The 17395-nt window shown below is 46.0% G+C and overlaps 1 pseudogene; it reads right to left on the bottom strand.

Moving 5' to 3' along the window:
* LOC121542056 overlaps nt 1-17395 on the bottom strand; it is a 205191-nt pseudogene that overhangs the window by 167410 nt on the left and 20386 nt on the right.

The raw sequence follows: 17395 nt of genomic DNA, 5'->3' as shown, positions 1-17395 counted from the left end.
GAGAGAGAGAGAGCGAGGCAGCGAGAGAGAGAGAGAGAGCGAGGCAGCGAGAGAGAGAGCGAGGCAGCGAGAGAGAGAGCGAGGCAGCGAGAGAGAGAGCGAGGCAGCGAGTGAGGCAGAGTGCAGAGAGAGAGAGAGAGCGAGGCAGAGAGAGAAAGCGAGGCAGAGAGAGAGAGCGAGGCAGAGCGAGAGAGAGAGAGAGAGGCAGAGCGAGAGAGAGAGAGGCAGAGAGAGAGGCAGAGAGAGAGAGAGGCAGAGAGAGAGAGGCAGAGAGAGAGAGGCAGAGAGAGAGCGCAGGCAGAGAGAGAGCGCGAGGCAGAGAGAGAGAGCGCGAGGCAGAGAGAGAGAGAGCGCGAGGCCGAGAGAGAGAGAGCGCGAGGCCGAGAGAGAGAGAGCGCGAGGCCGAGAGAGAGAGAGCGAGCGAGGCCGAGAGAGAGAGAGCGAGCGAGGCCGAGAGAGAGGCCGTGAGAGAGCGAGGCAGTGAGAGAGAGAGGCAGTGAGAGAGCGAGGCAGTGAGAGGCAGACAGAGAGCGAGGCAGTGAGAGGCAGACAGAGAGCGAGGCAGAGAGAGGCAGAGAGAGAGAGCGAGGCAGAGAGAGAGAGCGAGGCAGAGAGAGAGAGGCAGTGAGAGGCAGACAGAGAGAGAGGCAGAGTGAGAGAGAGAGGCAGAGTGCAGAGAGCGAGAGGCAGAGTGCAGAGAGCGAGAGGCAGAGTGCAGAGAGAGAGAGGCAGAGTGCAGAGAGAGAGAGGCAGAGTGCAGAGAGAGAGGCAGCGAGAGGGAGAGATAGAGAGAGAGGCAGCGAGAGAGAGAGGCAGCGAGAGAGAGAGGCAGCGAGAGAGAGAGGCAGAGAGAGAGAGAGGCAGAGAGAGAGAGTTCAGAGAGAGAGAGGCAGAGTGCAGAGAGAGAGGCAGTGCAGAGAGAGAGGCAGAGTGCAGAGAGAGAGCGAGGCAGTGAGAGAGAGAGAGAGGGAGAGCGAGGCAGAGAGAGAGAGAGAGAGAGAGAGCAGAGAGAGAGAGAGCGAGGCAGCGAGAGAGAGAGAGAGAGCGAGGCAGCGAGAGAGAGAGAGCGAGGCAGCGAGAGAGAGAGAGGCAGCGAGAGAGAGAGGCAGCGAGAGAGAGAGAGAGTGCAGAGAGAGAGTGCAGAGAGAGAGAGAGAGAGCGAGGCAGCGAGAGAGAGAGAGAGAGCGAGGCAGCGAGAGAGAGAGCGAGGCAGCGAGAGAGAGAGAGAGAGCGAGGCAGCGAGAGAGAGAGCGAGGCAGCGAGAGAGAGAGCGAGGCAGCGAGAGAGAGAGCGAGGCAGCGAGTGAGGCAGAGTGCAGAGAGAGAGAGAGAGCGAGGCAGAGAGAGAAAGCGAGGCAGAGAGAGAGAGAGAGCGAGGCAGAGCGAGAGAGAGAGAGAGAGAGGCAGAGCGAGAGAGAGAGGCAGAGCGAGAGAGAGAGGCAGAGAGAGAGGCAGAGAGAGAGAGAGGCAGAGAGAGAGAGAGGCAGAGAGAGAGCGCGAGGCAGAGAGAGAGAGCGCGAGGCAGAGAGAGAGAGAGCGCGAGGCCGAGAGAGAGAAGCGCGAGGCCGAGAGAGAGAGGCGAGGCCGAGAGAGAGAGCGAGCGAGGCCGAGAGAGAGAGAGCGAGCGAGGCCGAGAGAGAGAGAGCGAGCGAGGCCGAGAGAGAGAGAGCGAGCGAGGCCGAGAGAGAGAGAGCGAGCGAGGCCGAGAGAGAGAGAGCGAGCGAGGCCGAGAGAGAGAGAGCGAGCGAGGCCGAGAGAGAGAGAGCGAGCGAGGCCGAGAGAGAGAGAGCGAGCGAGACCGAGAGAGAGAGAGTGAGGCCGAGGCAGAGAGAGAGACCGAGGCAGCGAGAGAGAGACCGAGGCAGAGAGAGAGAGGCAGTGAGAGAGAGAGAGAGGCAGCGAGAGAGAGAGAGAGGGGCAGCGAGAGAGAGAGGCAGCGAGAGAGAGAGAGGCAGCGAGAGAGAGAGAGAGGCAGCGAGAGAGAGAGAGGCAGCGAGAGAGAGAGGCAGAGTGCAGTTATTGGTGTTATGTTACATTGTGTTATGAGATGAATACCCAAGGCACCAAATCATGCCACCTTAGTAGACCGTATAACACACACTAGCTTGCACTGTCTAACAAATACACTCCCCAGACTCCATTTCCAGACAGAGAGGTGTTAAAGTGGCCTAAGGCGATGCCATTGCAGCTTAACAAGGCCTGGGGAACTCACCTGAAAACACACACTTGTCTGTTAAACTGCTCTGTCTCTGGCATCACAAGCCCCCCAAGGGCTAGGAGTGTTGTTTAGAACACAATCATCTCCTCCAACATCTCACTCTCTCTCATAAAAATCCTTCTTTACCCTGTCTCCTCCCCTTCATCTACACTGATTGAAGTGGATTTAACAAGTGACATCAATAAGGGATCATAGCTTTCACCTGGATTCTCCTGGTCAGTCTATGGTGTGTCACGGAAAGAAAAAGCCATATCTCAGACTGGCCAATAGAAATATTAAGATGGCCAGTCTGAGATACAGCTTTTTCTTTGCAACTCTGCCTAGAAGGTCAGCATCCCGGTGTCGCCTTTTCACTGTTGACGTTGAGACTGGTGTTTTGCGGGTACTATTTAATGAACCTGCCAGTTGAGGACCTGTGAGGCGCCTGTTTCTCAAACTAGACACTGTAATGTATTTGTCCTTTTGCTCAGTTGTGCACCGGGGCCTCCCACTCCTCTTTCTATTCTGGTTAGAGCCAGTTTGCGCTGTTCTGTGAAGGGAGTAGTACACAGCGTTGTACGAGATCTTCAGTTTCTTGGCAATTTCTCGCATGGAATAGCCTTCATTTCTCAGAACAAGAATAGACTGACGAGTTTCAGAAGAAAGTTATTTGTTTCTGGCCATTTTGATCTTGTAATCGAACCCACAATTGCTGATGCTCCAGATACTCAACTAGTCTCAAGAAGGCCAGTTTTATTGCTTCTTTAATCAGCACAACAGTTTTCAGCTGTGCTAACATAATTGCAAAAGGGTTTTCTAATGATCAATTAGCCTTTTAAAATGATAAACTTGCCATTGGAACACAGGACTGATGGTTGCTGATAATGGGCCTCTGTACGCCTGTGTAGATATTCCATTTTAAAAAATCAGCCGTTTCCAGCTACAATAGCCATTTACAACATTTACAATGTCTACACTGTATTTCTGATCAATTTGATGTTCTTTTTTTTTTAAATGGACAAAAAAAATTGCTTTTCTTTTGAAAACAAGGACTTTTCTAAGTGACCCCAAACTTTTGAACGATAGTGTATGCATGTATGTATGTATGTATGTATGTATGTTTGTGTGCTAGCGATAAGGAAAGCGCGTGTGTCGTGTATGTGCTCTCGTGCGCCGGTGTGTGTACTTACTGAAGTCCCCAGTGAGGAACAGGGCCTTGGCTCCCGGAGCCCACTCTCTGAACATTAAGCTGTTGTTAGCTTGTCTCTGGACACCATAGGACGTGTAACTCCGGGTGAAGTCATCGAAACTCCCCTCAGCCTCCTCCAGCTTAGACAACCTCTCAGTGAACAACTGGTACCTACAGAGAGACAGTGTACGTTAGTCCACACACACACACACACACACACACACACACGCACACACGCACGTTAGTACACAAACATGAACTAACCCTAACTCCCCTCAGCCTCCAACAGAGAACAACTGGTATCTCCGCTATGTCTCGAATTAACGAAACGGACCAGTGAGAAACAAGCTTTTCTTTTCATACAGATGACACGTCGTTTTTTTTTCCCCCTGTGAAAATGGACCATTCTAAATCTAAACTAAATTTGACATATTACTAAAAGACAAGATTAAATTGAGAATAGTCTGATGGGTGAAAATATGACTTGATGAGAGAACAGCTGTGCAGCCGGAGGTCAGCAACAGAGGGCACGCTTTTTGGATGCTACTTTCTCAAAATCATAAATTGCCTGTAGTCGCATCATGCAGCCCATATAAACTCAGCAAAAAAAGGTAACGTAGTCTCACTGTCAACTGCCTTTATTTTCAGCAAACTTAACATGTGTAAATATTTGTATGAACATAAGATTTAACAACTGAGACATAAACTGAACAAGTTCCACAGACATGTGACTAACAGAAATTGAATAATGTGTCCCTGAACAAAGTGGGGGTCAAAATCAAAAGTAACAGTTAGTAACCTGGTGTGGCCACCAGCTGCATTAAGTACTGAAGTGCATCTCCTCCTCATGGACTGCACCAGATTTGCCAGTTCTTGCTGTGAGATGTTACCCCACTCTTCCACCAAGGCACCTGCAAGTTCCCGGACATTTCTCGGGGGAATGGCCCTAGCCCTCACCCTCCAATCCAACAGGTCCCAGACGTGCTGCTCAATGGGATCGAGATCCGGGCTCTTCGCTGGCCATGGCAGAAGACTGACATTCCTGTCTTGCAGGAAATCACGCACAGAACGAGCAGTATGGCATTGTCATGCTGGAGGGTCATGTCAGGATGAGCCTGCAGGAAGGGTACCACATGAGGGAGGAGGATGTCTTCCCTGTAATGCACAGCGTTGAGATTGCCTGCAATGACAACAAGCTCAGTCCGATGATGCTGTGACACACCGCCCCAGACCATGATGGACCCTCCACCTCCAAATCGATCCCGCTCCAGAGTACAGGCCTCAGTGTAACGCTCATTCCTTCTACGATAAACGCGAATCAGACCATCACCCCTGGTGAGACAAAACCGCGACTCGTCAGTGAAGAGTACTTTTTGCCAGTCCAGTCTGGTCCAGCGACGGTGGGTTTGTGCCCATAGGCGACGTTGTTGCCGGTGATGTCTGGTGAGGACCTGCCTTACAACAGGCCTACAAGCCCTCAGTCCAGCCTCTCTCAGCCTATTGTGGACAGTCTGAGCACTGATGGAGGGATTGTGCGTTCCTGGTGTAACTCGGGCAGTTGTTGTTGCCATCCTGTACCTGTCCCGCATGTGTGATGTTCGGATGTACCGATCCTGTGCAGGTGTTGTTGCACGTGGTCTGCCACTGCGAGGACGATCAGCTGTCCGTCCTGTCTCCCTGTAGCGCTGTCTTAGACGTCTCACAGTACGGACATCTGCAGTCCTCATGCCTCCTTGCGGCATGCCTAAGGCACGTTCACGCAGATGAGCAGGGACCCTGGGCATCTTTCTTTTGGTGTTTTTCAGAGTCAGTAGAAAGTCCTCTTTAATGTCCTAAGTTTTCATAACTGTGACCTTAATTGCCTACCGTCTGTAAGCTGTTAGTGTCTTAACGACCGTTCCACAGGTGCATGTTCATTCATTGTTTATGGTTCATTGAACAAGCATGGGAAACAGTGTTTAAACCCTTTACAATGAAGATCTGTGAAGTTATTTGGATTTTTATGAATTATCTTTGAAAGAAAGGGTCCTGACAAAGGGACGTTTGTTTTTTTGCTGAGTTTATGTTTTGATTTCTAAGACATTGTAAGGTTTGTATCATTTTACAACTAAGGTTGCCAAATAACTCAAATAACAAATAATTAAAATGTAGCATATAGGACCTGTTTCAAATGTTCACCTTCACGCTCAACATAGCCATATCTATAATGGGAAAAATATCCATATATATATATATATATATACACACAGCTAAGTTCAATTATATTCTTCTTACTATAAAATCATATAACATAATGTCACGGGACTTCTAAGCATATCTTGTCAGCTAAATGAACAAGCCTACAGCCTATGGCATGAAGCATAGCCAGGTAACACAGTAGAACAACTCATATTCTGTTGTTCTGAAATACATTTTTCTTCAAATCATGTTTCTTTAGACTTTACTAAAATAAAAAATATTACATTGATTTATTATATTTATTATACATCAGTGGCTTGTATATGTGGAGGCCTGGAGATGCTAAATGTGTTTATGTTAATTAACGGTCAATTACCGCAAGTCCGGCAATCTTTTGCATGACAATAAATGGCTGACAATTTCATGACCGCCGCAGCCCAGAGAACTTGAGATTGACAATATACACAAACCAGGTTTAGAAACTTTTTCACAGGGACATAATGCAAAAAGTATTCATACCCCTTGACTTATTCCACATTTTGTTGTGTTACAGCCTGAATTCAAAATGGATTAAATTGTTTGTTTTTCTACACACAATACCCCATAATGACAAAAGTGAAAAACATATTTTTGAAAATGAAATGGATAAATATCTAATTTAACACCCGAGTCAATACTTTGTAGAAGCACCTTTTGCAGCGATTACAGCTATGAGTCTTTCTGGGTAAGTCTCTAAGAGCTTTCCACACCTGGATTGTGCAACATTTTGCCCATTATTATTTTCAGAATTCTTCAAACTCTGTCAAATTGGTTGTTGATCAGTGCTAGACAACTATTTTGAGGTCTTGCCATAGATTTTTCAAGTAGATTCAAGTCAAAACTGTAACTCGGCCACTCAGGAACATTCAATGTCTTCTTGGTAAGCAACTCAAGTCTAGATTTCGCCAGTATTTTGTTTAGGTTATTGTCCAACTGAAAAGTGAATTCATCTGGTGGAAAGCATCTTTTCATCTAAGATTTTGCCTGTGCTTTTTTTATTGTGAAAAACTCCCCAGCCTTTAACAATTACAAGCATACCCATAACATGATGCAGCCATGATGCTTGAGAATATGGAGAGAGGTACTTAGTGGCACATAAAACTTGGTATAAAAGTTAATTTCTTTGCCACATTTTTTCCAGTATTACTTTAGTGCCTTGTTGCAAACAAGATACATGTTTTGGAATATTTGTATTCTGTACAGGCTTCCTTCTTTTCACTTTGTCAAATAGGTTGTTATTGTGGAGTAACTACAATGTTGTTGATCCATCCCCAGTCTTCTCCGATCACAGCCATTAAACTCTTTTTTAAAGTCACTATTGGCCTCATGGTGAAATCCCTGAGCGGTTTCCTTCCTCTCTGGCAACTGAGTTAGGAAGGATGCCTGTATTTTTGTAGTCACTGGGTGTATTGATACACCATCCAAAGTGTAATTAATAACTTCACCATGCTCAAAGGGATATTCAATGTCTGCTTTTACTTTTTTTTTTTTTTAAGGTATTAGAAAACTTTCCTGGTCTTCGTAGTTAAATCTGTGTTTGAAATTCACTGCTCGACAGAGGGACCTTACAGATAATTGTATGTGTGGGGTAGAGAGATGAGGTTGTCATTCAAAAATCATGTTCAGAGATTAAGTGTTTAATAGTCACAGGGTTGCAGGTGTGTGATTGCAGGGTACAGTGAAAATCTTAACACTATTATTCAATAAATCAAATGTATTTATAAAGCCCTTTTTACATCAGCAGATGTCACAAAGTGCTATTCAGAAACCCAGCCTAAAACCCCAAACAGCAAGCAATGCAGATGTAGAAGCACGGTGGCTAGGAAAAACTCCATAGAAAAGGCAGGAACCTAGGAAGAAACCTAGAGAGGAACCAGGCTACAGTCTAGAGAGGTACCAGTCCTCTTCTGGCTGTGCCGGGTGGAGATTATAACAGTACATGGCCATTAAGGCCAGATTTTTCTCCAAGATGTTCAAACGTTCATAGATGACCAGCAGGGTCAAATAATAATCACAGTGGTTGTAGAGGTTGCAACAGGTCAGTACATCAGGAGTAAATGTCACTTGGCTTTTCATAGCCGGGCATTTAGAGGTTGAAATAGCAGGTGCGGTAGAGAGAGAGAGTTGAAAACAGCAGGTCCGGGACAAGGTAGCACGTCCGGTGAACAGGTCAGGGTTCCATAGCCGCATTTTCCGTTCCAATTTTCTGGAGGCTTGCTTCAGGGCTCGGGTATTTTCTGTATACCAGGGAGCTAGTTTCTTGTGACAAATGTTTTTTGTTTTTAGGGGTGCGACTGCATCTAGGGTGTTACGCAAGGTTACATTTAGATCCTCAGTTATGTCGTTAACTGATTTTTGTACTCTGACGTTCTTGAGTAGGTGGAGGGAGTCTGGAAGGGCCTCTAGGAATCTTTGGGTTGTCTGAGAATTTATAGCACGGCTTTTGATGATCCTTGGTTGGGGTCTGAGCAGATTATTTGTTGCGACTGCAAACGTAATAAGATGGTGGTCCGATAGTCCAGGATTATGAGGAAAAACATTTAGATCCACAATATTTATTCCATGGGACAAAACTAGATCCAGGGTATGACTGTGGCAATGAGTAGGTCCGGAAACATGTTGGACAAAACCCACTGAGTCGATAATGGCTCCGAAAGCCTATTGGAGTGGGTCTGTGGACTTTTCCATGTGAATATTAAAGTCACCAAAAATTTGAATATTATCTGCCATGACTACAAGGTCTGATATAAATTCAGGGAACTGGAGGGCTGTAAACAGTAGCTATAAAAAGTGATTGAGTAGGCTGCATAGATTTCATGACTAGAAGCTCAAAAGATGAAAACGCAGTCATTTTTGGGGGGGGTAAATTGACATTTGCTATCGTAAATGTTAGCAACAACTCCGCCTTTGCAGCATGCGCGGGGGATATGGAGGAGAGGCCTCATTTAACACAGTAAATTCATCAGGCTTGAGCCATGTTTCAGTCAGGCCAATCACATCAAGATTACGATCAGTGATTAGTTCATTGACCATAACTGCCTTGGAAGTGAGGGATCTAACATTAAGTAGCCCTATTTTGAGATGTGCGATATCACAATCTCTTTCAATAATGACAGGAATGGAGGAGGTCTTTATTCCAGTGAGATTGCTAAGGCGAACACCGCCATGTTTAGTTTTCCTCAACCTAGATCGAGGCACAGACACGGTCTCAATGGGGAAAGCTGAGCTGACTACCCTGACTGTGCTAGTGGCAGACTCCACTAAGCTGTCAGGCTGGCTAACAGCCCGCTGCCTGGCCTGCACCCTGTCTCATTGGGCTGGCTAACAGCCTGCTGCCTGGCCTGCACCCTGTCTCATTGGGCTGGCTAACAGCCTGCTGCCTGGCCTGCACCCTGTCTCATTGGGGAGGCTAACAGCCTGCTGCCTGGCCTGCACCCTGTCTCATTGGGCTGGCTAACAGCCTGCTGCCTGGCCTGCACCCTGTCTCATTGGGCTGGCTAACAGCCTGCTGCCTGGCCTGCACCCTGTCTCATTGGGGAGGCTAACAGCCTGCTGCCTGGCCTGCACCCTGTCTCATTGGGGAGGCTAACAGCCTGCTGCCTGGCCTGCACCCTGTCTCATTGGGGAGGCTAACAGCCTGCTGCCTGGCCTGCACCCTGTCTCATTGGGGAGGCTAACAGCCTGCTGCCTGGCCTGCACCCTGTCTCATTGGGGAGGCTAACAGCCTGCTGCCTGGCCTGCACCCTGTCTCATTGGGGAGGCTAACAGCCTGCTGCCTGGCCTGCACCCTGTCTCATTGGGGAGGCTAACAGCCTGCTGCCTAGCCTGCACCCTGTCTCATTGTGGAGCTAGAGGAGTTAGAGCCCTGTCTATGTTGGTAGATAAGATGAGAGCACCCCTCCAGCTAGGATGGAGTCCATCACTCCTCAGCAGGCCAGGCTTGGTCCTGTAGCACCCCTCCAGCTAGGATGGAGTCCATCACTCCTCAGCAGGCCAGGCTTGGTCCTGTAACACCCCTCCATCTAGGATGGAGTCCATCACTCCTCAGCAGGCCAGGCTTGGTCCTGTAACACCCCTCCAGCTAGGATGGAGTCCGTCACTCCTCAGCAGGCCAGGCTTGGTCCTGTAGCACCCCTCCAGCTAGGATGGAGTCCATCACTCCTCAGCAGGCCAGGCTTGGTCCTGTAACAACCCTCCAGCTAGGATGGAGTCCATCACTCCTCAGCAGGCCAGGCTTGGTCCTGTAGCACCCCTCCAGCTAGGATGGAGTCCATCACTCCTCAGCAGGCCAGGCTTGGTCCTGTAGCACCCCTCCAGCTAGGATGGAGTCCATCACTCCTCAGCAGGCCAGGCTTGGTCCTGTAGCACCCCTCCAGCTAGGATGGAGTCCATCACTCCTCAACAGGCCAGGCTTGGTCCTGTAGCACCCCTCCAGCTAGGATGGAGTCCATCACTCCTCAGCAGGCCAGGCTTGGTCCTGTAGCACCCCTCCAGCTAGGATGGAGTCCATCACTCCTCAACAGGCCAGGCTTGGTCCTGTAGCACCCCTCCAGCTAGGATGGAGTCCATCACTCCTCAGCAGGCCAGGCTTGGTCCTGTTTGTGGGTGAGTCCCAGAAAGAGGGCCAGTTATCTACAAATTCTAAATTTTGGGAGGAACAGGAAACAGTTTTCAACCAGTGATTGAGTTGTGAGACTCTGTTGTCGAGCTCATCACACCCCCTAACAGAGTGAGTCCATGCAACTTATGTGACATGTTAAAGTTAATTTTTACTCCTGAATTTATTTAGGCTTGTCATAACAAAGGAATTTAATACTTATTGACTTAATACATTTCAGCGTTTCATTTTTAAAATGTCTAAAAACATAATTCCACTTCGACATTATGGGGCAGTGTGTGTAGGCCAGTGACAAAATCTATTTAATCCATTTAAAAATTCAAGCTGTAACAACTAAAACGTGGAAAAAGTCAAGTGGTGTGAAGGCACTGTATGGATAAACGACTGGGAGGGGAGGGGCCACGATATTATAAAATCAATGTAGACAAAATGTGACAATTGCTTAACACTGTATGTTGAAGCTTAAACTCGATTGGACCAGTTAGGTTCTCTACTATTAGAATTAGGAGAAGTTAAGAATCACACAACTGAATCATTTAGGAATCATTTAGGAAAAGAATGCCGGTTTGTATTTTGGAGAAAATAAATTCTTACCAAAAAAAAAGAATCACCTTCAGTCAATATTGATATGTAACATTTGTACAATGAGCTCAATATGAATTCAATACATCAACATTACAATAGACTCAGATATCGGCCATATATCCCACCTGTAGTTTACTAGGGTGCACCCAACTCTATTTTTAATCCGAGGGCATCTCAGCTTTCAATGTTCAAAGTTCAATACAAATACAATTAACATGAATCCACAGAAAAACACAACCCAATTCGCAAATACTGACTTATAAACCACTATAAAAAGATGGAATGAAATGTGAGTGACTGTGCATATCAATCAACACTGTAAGGCGTTTAAATGTGGTATGTGCTTATGACAGTCCCACTGCAATGTGCGGTGCAATGATGTCTTGCACCAACGAATCCTACCACACCGTAGTATGGCAGTGCAAATTCAGTGTCCTCCAAGGAAAAGGAAAAAATTAATCTTCGCATGCAAATCTTCTTACGGATGTCCTGGGTTCGGGCGGCCTTGGTGGAACTGAATTCATCCTCAAAAAAACCTGACCTGTTTTACAAACAGGTTCAACACAATATGTATACCATGAGTACCTTTCATATTTACATTAATATAGCTCTTAGCTTTAATCTCTTACAAAAGAATAAGAAAATAAAACTGAGTCAAAATGCTTTACACTAACCACAGCACCGGTCTCACGTGGACTGAACAATAGACTAGCCTGGGCAAATGGAAAGTACTAGTGCTTACACCTATATACCATTTCTTATAAAGCAATATAAAACATAAAACTGTGTACCAAAATAGATTATGATAATAGCTAATCCCATTTTATAAAAAGTATGAAAACTAAAATAGTTCGCCATACATGATTATCATGATCACTAACGTTTGCTATTTCAATTGATCGATAGCTTAGCTAGCCTAAATGTTAACGGCGTATGCTTGGTTCAGTATGAACACGCACAAAATGCTAGCAATAGCTTAGCTAGCCTAATCGCTAGCGGCTCGTTCTCCTTATGAAAACTCACCAAATCCTGGCGTCAATCTTTCCCTCAACCCCTTCACAGCACGTTCAGATAGATAAGTGAGTGTTAATATCCGGTTTTCTCTTTTTAGTTCAGTTTTATACAACTTCTCGCAATGATTGAAAGCTTTTCTTCCATAGAATGGCGGTAGCTCGTCACGTTCCGTTCTAGCTCCTTTTTAACATGTTGGCGCCCGCTGGTGTAGAACGTGAAGTTAGGAGAGGGAACAAGATTGAATGTAGAGTTACGATTGGCTCAAAAATAAACTGCTCGCCATGCAGCTTCTGACAGCTGATTTGTAATAGCTGTCAACTTTTAAACATATCACAATTTAATATAATATGATTGGTTACTGGAATCTCACTAGTAACGATAAGTATTCAACATTAGTTGACCTGCGTTACACAAACAATAGGTGGGAGGTCAAAATTGGCGATAATCACACAGATGAGCCTCTTCAACATTTACAGTGCCTTGCTAAAGTATTCATCCCCCTTGGCGTTTTTCCTATTTTGTTGCATTACAACCTGTAATTTAAATGGATTTTTATTTGGATTTCATGTAATGGACATACACAAAATAGTCCAAATTGGTGAAGTGAAATGGAAAAAAATTACTTGTTAAAAAAAATCTAAAAATAAATAACGGAAAAGTGGTGCGTGCATATGTATTCACCCCCTTTGCTATGAAGCCCTTAAATAAGATCTGGTGCAACCAATTACCTTCAGAAGTCACATAATTAGTTAAATAAAGTCCACCTGTGTGCAATCTAAGTGTCACATGATCTGTCACATGATCTCAGTATATATATATATATATATATATATATATATATATATATATATATATATATATATATATATATATATATATATATATATATATATATATATATATATATATATATATATATATATATCATATACATACACACACACACATACATACACACACCTGTTCTGAAAGGCCCAGAGTCTGCAACACCACTAAGCAAGGGGCACCACCAAGCAAGCGGCACCATGAAGACCAAGGAGCTCTCCAAACAGGTCAGGGGAAAGTTGTGGAGAAGTACAGATCAGGGTTGGGTTATAAAAAAATATCAGAAACTTTGAACATCCCACGGAGCACCATTAAATCCATTATTAAAAAATGGAAAGAATATGGCACTACAACAAACCTGCCAAGAGAGGGCCGCCCACCAAAACTCACGGACCAGGCAAGGAGGGCATTAATCAGAGAGGCAACAAAGAGACCAAAGATAACCCTGAAGGAGCTGCAAAGCTCCACAGCGGAGATTGGAGTATCTGTCCATAGGACCACCTTTAAGTCGTACGCGCCACAGAGCTGGGCTTTACGGAAGAGTTGCCAGAAAAAAGCCATTGCTTAAAGGAAAAAAATAAGCAAACACGTTTGGTGTTCACTAAAAGGCATGTGGGAGACTCCCCAAACATATGGAAGAAGGTACCCTGGTCAGATGACACAAAAATTGAGCTTTTTGGCCATCAAGGAAAACACTATGTCTTGTTTGTTTAACAATAACAAATATTTTGCATCTTCAAAGTGGTAGGCATGTTGTATAAATCAAATGATACAAACCCCCAAAAATCCATTTTAATTCCAGGTTGTAAGGCAACAAAATAGGAAAAATGCCAAGGGGGGTGAATACTTTCGCAAGCCACTGTATATCAATGAATTGGCGAGGGCACTAGAACAGTCTGCATCACCCGGCCTCACCCTACTAGAATCTGAAGTCAAATGTCTACTGTTTGCAGATGATGTGGTGCTTCTGTCCCCAACCAAGGAGGGCCTACAGCAGCACATAGATCTTCCGCACAGATTCTGTCAGACTTGGGCCCTGACAGTGAATCTCAGGAAGAAAAAAATTATGGTGTTCCAAAAGTCCAGATGCCAGGACCACGAGCATAAATTCCTTCAAGACATCATTGCCCTAGAGCACACAAAGAATTACACATACCTCAGCCTAAACATCAGCGCCACAGGTAACTTCCACTAGGCTGTGAATGATCTGCGAGACAAAGCAATTATACGGTCCTTCTACGCCATCAAAAGGAACATACAATTTGACATCCCAATTAGAATCCGGCTAAAAATACTCCAATCATTTATAGAACCCATTGCGCCCTTTATGGTTGTGAGGTCTGGGGTCCGCTCACCAACCAAGAATTCACAACACGTGACAAACACCCAATTGAGAGACTGCATGCAGAATTCTGCAAAAAAATATCCTCAAAGTACAACGCAAAACCCCAAATAATTAATGAAACCCACGAATTATCAAAATCCAGAACAGAGCTGTTAAATTCCACAAGCACCTACAGGAAAGCCCAAACCTTCCATCACAAAGCCCTAACCTGCAAGGAGATGAACCTAGAGAAGAGTCCCCTCAGCCAGCTGGTTCTGGGGCTCTGTTCACAAATACAAACAGACCCCTCAGAGCCCCAGGACAGCAACACAATTAGACCTAACCAAATTATGAAAAAACAAAAAGATAACTACTTGACACATTGGAAAGTATCAACCAAAAAAACAGAGCAAACTAGAATGCTATTTGGCCCTAAACAGAGTACACAGTGTATGACCATATTAGAGACGCATATTTCCCTCAGATTACACAAACCCACAAAGAATTCAAACACAAATCAAATTGACAAGCTTTTAGGCGACATAGCAGTGTGTAATCCCAGCAGCAACATTTGTGACCTGCAACCACAAGAAAAGGTCAACCAGTAGGTCAGAAATACCAATGTAAATATAACCTATATTTATCTGTCTATTTATCCCCCCCCCGTCAATCGTACATTCTTCTATTTGCACTGTACGTAGCTTATGCAACATCTCCCTCCCTCCCTCTGTGGCCCGCCCGCCCTCCCTCCCTCCCCCTCTGGGGCTCTCCCTCCCTCCCTCCCTCCCTCCCTCCCTGGCTCTCCCTCCCTCCCTCCCTCCCTCCCTCCCTCTCTCCCTCTCTCCCTCCCTCCCTCCGTGGCCCTCCCTCCCTCAGTGGCTCGCTCTCCCTCCCTCCCTGGCCCTCTCGCTCCCTCCCTCCCTCAGTGGCTCGCCTCTCCCTCCCTCCCTCCCTCCCTCGCTCTCCCTCCCTCCCTCCGTGGCTCTCCCTCCCTCCCCTCCGTGGCTCTCCCTCCCTCCCTCCCTCCGTGGCTCTCCCTCCCTCCCTCCCTCCCTCCGTGGCTCTCCCTCCCTCCCTCCCTCCCTCCCTCCGTGGCTCCCCTCCCTCCCTCCCTCCCTCCGTGGCTCTCCCTCCCTCCCTCCGTGGCTCCGTGGCTCTCCCTCCGTGGCTCCGTGGCTCTCCCTCCGTGGCTCCGTGGCTCCCCCTTGGCGTTTCATTGGAATTTTCACTGTTTTAGAGTGTTTTAAAAGACTAGGCCTACAGTCTTTGATGTGAGGATTAAAGTGATTCTCCACAGCAGGCACATCAACTAGATAATTGGACCTAGAAAACACTATTTGACATTTAGCTACATTACCATTAGACACACTGTGGTTGCATCCCAATCTCTCTCATCTTCCGAAGTGTGGACTTGTTCTCTTCCCTTCGTGGATTTGAAAGGAAATGATAATGTAGCCCATGCCGATACCAATCCAATGTTTTTTTTTTTCCATTTGTGGGGAGTAGTGTATGAGTGTACACTTCAAGCGGAAGGAGAGATTATTGGGACGTGACATTTCAAAACAGCATCCCCAAGACCATGGGACAGCCCCTAGCATGGCATCAACTCCCTCTCCTGTTATCCAGTGTGTGTGTGTGTGTGTCTGATTCAACTAACAAACAACTGAAGAGAGGAAGGCTGTGAATAAAACATTCAACTGTTGTTAATTACCTCTCAGTGTATTCCGTGTTCTGTGTGTGTCAGCCCCTAAACCCCTCGGCTCCATCAGAGTCTCCGTTTTAATTAGCTCAGTATAGACCTCCAGAGAGAACCCATCACGTCCTCCCTGTCACCATCACGCTACAGAGGTCACACAGAGGTCACACAGACACATGCAGGCACACACACACAAAACATCTCTCAGAAGGAGACGCCGCTAACACGCATACACAGCCTCCACCGGGCTTGAACTGCGCTCTTACACACCCACACAGGGCTGTCTGACAAGACATCTTAGCCCAGGGCTGTGTTTGACCCAGGTTAAGACTGGCCCAAGGCTAGCCTACCCTCCTCTCAGTCACTAAAAAATGTTCCAGATACACACTATTATTCTGAAGGACTAACACCACTGTTGTGTTCCAGATACACACTATTATTCTGAAGGACTAACACCACTGTTGTGTTCCAGATACACACTATTATTCTGAAGGACTAACACCACTGTTGTGTTCCAGATACACACACTATTATTCTGAAGGACTAACACCACTGTTGTGTTCCAGATACACACTATTATTCTGAAGGACTAACACCACTGTTGTGTTCCAGATACACACTATTATTCTGAAGGACTAACACCACTGTTGTGTTCCAGATACACACTATTATTCTGAAGGACTAACACCACTGTTGTGTTCCAGATACACACTATTATTCTGAAGGACTAACACCACTGTTGTGTTCCAGATACACACACTATTATTCTGAAGGACTAACACCACTGTTGTGTTCCAGATACACACACTATTATTCTGAAGGACTAACACCACTGTTGTGTTCCAGATACACACTATTATTCTGAAGGACTAACACCACTGTTGTGTTCCAGATACACACTATTATTCTGAAGGACTAACACCACTGTTGTGTTCCAGATACACACTATTATTCTGAAGGACTAACACCACTGTTGTGTTCCAGATACACACTATTATTCTGAAGGACTAACACCACTGTTGTGTTCCAGATACACACTATTATTCTGAAGGACTAACACCACTGTTGTGTTCCAGATACACACTATTATTCTGAAGGACTAACACCACTGTTGTGTTCCAGATACACACACTATTATTCTGAAGGACTAACACCACTGTTGTGTTCCAGATACACACACTATTATTCTGAAGGACTAACACCACAGTGACTTCAGCTCGCTAATCATCATTTTCATACGGAATAGTGTTTCTGATTGTTGTCATCTATATGAGGTGGATGTTGAGAAGGAAAGCTATTCCATGAACTTTCCTGATAAGATCTTCAGTTTATATGTGCTACTATTTAGGGCAGGAGGTTGTGTGTGTGTGTGTGTGTGTGTGTGTGTGTGTGACACACACCTCAGAAGTCACTGCCAACTCCGCAAGCTGGATCACTGTGACTCAGTGCTTTCCACCGACCAACTGAGACACACGATTTAGGAAGCCCCTCACTCACTCCCCGTGACACTCATTCAGGATTATTTCAAACACACATTCTGGAGTATCTCCTATCATTGGCACCTGCTCACAACCATCAATGGCTCATCGTGATTTACAGAGGACAGGACACACGACTTGGAAAGCCCCCCCTCTCCCATTTACACAGACACACTCAGGACTATCTCCTATCACTGGCTTACACCACAGCATTGTTGAATACTCGTTTCTGATTGGGAGAGATGGTGAGCTC

The sequence above is a fragment of the Coregonus clupeaformis genome, unplaced genomic scaffold (assembly GCF_020615455.1).
Source record: "Coregonus clupeaformis isolate EN_2021a unplaced genomic scaffold, ASM2061545v1 scaf0208, whole genome shotgun sequence".
NCBI lineage: Eukaryota > Metazoa > Chordata > Actinopteri > Salmoniformes > Salmonidae > Coregonus > Coregonus clupeaformis.
Note: the sequence above shows the minus strand (reverse complement) of the source record. Positions and strands in the feature narration are given on the sequence as shown.